General features: G+C 39.1%; 1 pseudogene; it reads left to right on the forward strand.

Annotated features, from left to right (window-relative positions):
* LOC102731501 (homeobox protein NANOG-like) overlaps positions 1-1,947 on the forward strand; it is a 19,219-nt pseudogene extending 17,272 nt beyond the window's left edge.
* Positions 1,948-4,767: the final 2,820 nt, after the last annotated feature.

A 4,767-nucleotide genomic window follows, 5' to 3' on the forward strand; every position in this document is an offset into this window, starting at 1 on the left:
AGAGAGTTGTTGCTATTCCCTTCTTCAATCTCCTGTTGGGTTTGTAGGTGTTCAGAATGGTTTGATCCCTATCCAGCTGAATTCCTGAGAGAAGACGAAATCCAGGTCTCCTACTCCTCCGCCATCTTGCTCCTCATACTGGTTTCTTATTGCAATATTAGCATGACACTTCTGGGTAAACTCAGGCAACTAGACCTGTTTATGCTCTTATGTCCTCCATTCTTATCCAAGGTATTAATCCATGAGTGAAAGGTGATTAATCAGTGTAAAGAACTCTGTCAGTATTAAGAACCATTATTAAATATGATTATCAACAATGAAATTTCTAGTTTCTAGTCATATGTCTAAGCAATATTAAATACCAAAAGAGACAGAAGTTGGAACTTCATTTTCCACCCAAGTTGCTGTGTTTTTGCATATTTATTCTTCATTTATACAACAGTATGACAGACAACTATTTTACGGATTATCAAGAGCTTTCCTCTCATGATCCCCTAATCAAGTTATTTTAATTTTTTTTCAACATGGCTTAACCAAAGTTAAAAGGAATGCTTTGTTTTCATAACGTTCAAGAAATGTTATGTAAAAATTGTTCAATATCGTATTATAAGAATTAGAATAATAGCAATAATAAGCATTATTACCAGGAGAAATGCTAATGTCTACAGCTACACTTCACTCATACTCTTATAAACCTCATTAAAGAGAAGGAGAAAAAGATGACAACTATGGGCTATTGGGAATATCATTAATTCAAAAAATACTAATTGAGAGATAAGATTAACTGAGAATTCGAAAGACAACATGAGTGTGAGGCCCAGCTCCAGCCCCAATGCCCACCTGGCCCCAAAATATCCAATTCTAGGGACTCTTCTCCAATGCCTGAGATTTGTGGCCCTGAAAAAAATTATGCATCCTTGCAAATGTCATCTGTTGAAACACCCCACTCAGGGACTATCTCTCTTCTTCCTTCCTCCATGGATCTGCTTATTCAGGGCAGCCCTGATTCTTCCACCAATCTCAGAGTAAAACTACTACCCACTTCTGTAGAGGAGAGCATGGTGAAGAAGGAAGATGTGGCCCAGGGCAAGAAACACAAGATCAGAACTGTGTTCTCTCAGGGCCCCTGGTGGCTCAGTCAGTTAAGCATCGGCCTTTGGCTCAGGTCATGATCCTGGGGTCCTGGGATTGAGCCCTGTGTTAGGCTCCCTGCTGAGCAGGGAGTCTGCTTCTCCCTCTCCCTCTGCCCCTCCCGCCCCACTTGTGTTTTTTCTCTTTCCCTCTTTCTCAAATAAATGAATAAAATCTTAAAAACAAAACAAAGAAACAAACAAAAACGTGTTCTCTCAGACCCAGCAATATGTCCTCAATGATAGATTACAGAGACAGAAATACCTCAGTCTCCAGAAGATGCAAGAACTTTCCAACATTCTGAACCTTAGCTATAAGCAGATTAAGACCTGGTTCTAGAACCAGAGAATGAAATGGAAGAGGTGGCAGAAAAAATTAACTGGCCAAAGAATAGCAAGACTGTGACTCAGAACAGCTCAGCAACTACAGAATACCCAGGCTTCTATTCCTCTCACCAGGATACCTGAGGAACACTTCTGGAAACCTTCCAATATGAAGCAACCAGACCCAGAACAGCCAGTCTTGGAGCAACCATTCCTGGAACAGTCAGACGTGCTGCCCCCAAGCCTGGAACAACCAGACCTGAGTCAATCAGTTCCACAAGCGTGGAGAGGAATCCCTGCAGGGCCAGATCCTGTTCCAGCAAAATTCTGTCAGGGACTTGGAGTCCATCTTAGAAACTGCTGGGGACAGCCATAGTATAATAAAGTAATCCACTAAGTATTTTAGTATCCCGCAAATAATGGATTTATTCCCAAATTACTCTGTGAACCTATAGCGTGCTGATGTGTGATGATGAGTATATTATTCAATCTCAGTTTGGGCAGTGGCTGTTTTACTTCTAGGATTTGTCTTTTAGGGTCCTGTATCTCTGCCTTGATATTCTGTTTCTCATTATGTTAATTGTGTCCATTGAGAGGGTAAGATTGGAGTCTAATCAAAGACGTTTCAGTAGCACTGGCTGCTACAGACAACGTGATAAAAGATGTTTCTGGCTAGAGATAACTAGATATAATATTAATATGAATATCTTTAGGTTTTAGAATCTAACCTCAAGAACAGGAAGTAGAAATACAAAGACATGTGATAAAGGATTATTTGTATTTTCTGAGATTGTGAGGCTTTACTTGTTAATAACCTCAACTGTTACGGTGAAGTGTTGAACTATAATGTGCTTCATTGATTTCCTCTGCCCTTGTGCTGTTTTACTACAACTACTCATTTGTTCATCATTCTAGTATTTGTAGAAAGATGTTTCGTATTTTAATGTATTATGATAATAGTACCAGTTTAGCTGGTTGATTTGTAGGTGTAAGTACAAATACATAAAATACCCAGTTAAAAATATTTATTGAGTACCTGCTATGTGCCTGGCACTGTGGTAAGCATTGCTATAAAATCACATCATGATGATTATCATATAGTCCAACAGAACTTATAAAACATTATTAGACATTGGAACCCAAATGAAAGTAAAAAAAGAGGGGCGCCTGGGTGTCTCAATTGTTAAGTAAGCATCTGCCTTCGGTTCAGGTCATGATCCTAGGGTCCTGGGATGGAGCCCCACATCGGGCTCTCTGCTCAGCGGGAAGCCTGCTTCTCCCTCTCCTGCTCCCCCTGCTTGTGTTCCCTCTCTCACTGTCTATCTCTGTCAAAATAAATAAATAAAATCTTTAAAAAAATAGAAAGTAAAAAAAGAGATTAGATAAGAAGAGAACTATATAGGTCAGTGTTATGAGCATTTAGACGAGGAATGTATTCCCATTGAGACTTGAAGTTTTTTTGGAATTCAGTGTTGAGGAGATGATGAAGAGGAAGTCTTTCCAAAAGAAGCATAAGCAAGTATTTGGGGTAGAAAATGAGGCCACATACATAGGAAACACAAGTAGTTTTCTTTTGTTAGAGAATACATCCTCCCTTAGAGTGCCATTTTGAGGCTTACCAATCTAGAACAGCATATAGTAAACCCTCAGGAAACTTTTGATTGCTACATTTGCAATAAGTCTGTTTTGGGGAAGAAGAGGAATATAGTTTGGCTGCCCTAAGGACAGCTTCTGCCCACCCAACCCATACATTTTCCCAAATCCCAAACCAACTAACCAACCAAACCAAAAATCCAACTGTCAAGAGATCTTTAAAAATAATGCAGTTTTAGACTATGCTTTTTTAAATTTTTTTTTATTTTATTATGTTATGTTAATCACCATACATTACGTCATTAATTTTTGAGGTAGTGTTCCATGATTCATTGTTTGCGTATAACACCCAGTGCTCCATTCAGGACGTGCCCTCTTTAATATCCATCACCAGGCTAACCCATCCCCCCACCCCCTCCCCTTAGACTACATTCTCTTGAAGAGGACATAGAGGAATTACTGTAGTCCATCACTCTCTCACTCTCTTATTTTCCATGTCCTCCTTCTTTCTGTGATATGGTTCATCCTCACAAAAGAGTGAACAGGGAGTGCAGTCTGCTTCCCCCTGTGGAGTAGGAATTTGTCTCTAGGAAACATTCTCACAGCACTCTGGTGAATAAAAGTATCCATCTTCTCTAGGAAAGGATCAGAAAGAGAGGTAGAAGAGGGAAAAGGGGGAGTGAACAAAACAGTCCCTCCTAGGATGCGCTATCTGGTGTCCCTCAGGCTTTCAGTGTATTATTTATTCAGTCCTTCCATCATGTGGTGGCTGATAGGGCTGAGACCCAAACTCACCACCGGCTTCTTCTAGAACAACTTTTTTTTTTTTCCTTCATGATATCAATCTGCCTAGTAAACCAGGAGAGGGGAGTGTTAAAGTTGAAGAATAAGAGTTTGGGGGTGGAGAACTTGACAGGAAAATGCTGTGAAGGAAAAAAGAATTTGAAAACTGATTTATTTTTTTAAAGTTGTGATATATAATGATAGGTGATAATCTGTAACCTTCCAAAGAACAGTGATAAAGAAGAAAGTATAGAGGTGCCCAGCAACGGAGCCAAGGATTATAGTTCTGATGTCTTTTCCAGGAGTTTTGACCCTAAGGAGAGATTGGTTTGGTTGCACGGCACCTTTGGAAGGAAGGTTTGGCACCACTGTTTTCAGATAGGAAAGATGGGTTCCTGCTGCGAAGGATTCAGTCCCTCTGAAGCAGGGCTTCTGGGACTTAGTTGTAAATTAGATTCACCTGGAGAAATTTTAAAAATGCAAATGCCCACCTCTCTGTCAACTACTCTCCTAATAGGTCAGAGGTGAAGGCTGACCTTCAATTCAGTCTGTTGCTGAAGCTCCCCAGCTGATTCTAATATACAGTCAGCGGAGAGAATTCTGCTCTGAAGAGGTTGAAGAATCAAAAGAAAGTGGAAATGATAATAAAAAGAGCCAAATATTTATGAGCAAAATAATGAGTAATTTTCTTACATTTATCAGAAATTTCATATATATCCAAAACACTTGTTTTTATTTTTATTTCAGTAGGATTCCTGATGGTAAAAATTGTTTAAAAGAGAAAGTGACAAAATAGCAGATGTCTGGGTAATTGTATATAGGTGGAGTTGTTTTTTCTTTTTCCTGCTCCTTTATATTTTTTGGTTCTCCCCAAACAGATTTAGAATGTGCTAATTTTATAATTAGAAGATATAAATAAGACCCAAAGCAAATATTT

This window comes from Leptonychotes weddellii, chromosome 1 (genome assembly GCF_054177405.1).
Source record: "Leptonychotes weddellii isolate Sample4059 chromosome 1, ASM5417740v2, whole genome shotgun sequence".
Classification (NCBI taxonomy): domain Eukaryota; kingdom Metazoa; phylum Chordata; class Mammalia; order Carnivora; family Phocidae; genus Leptonychotes; species Leptonychotes weddellii.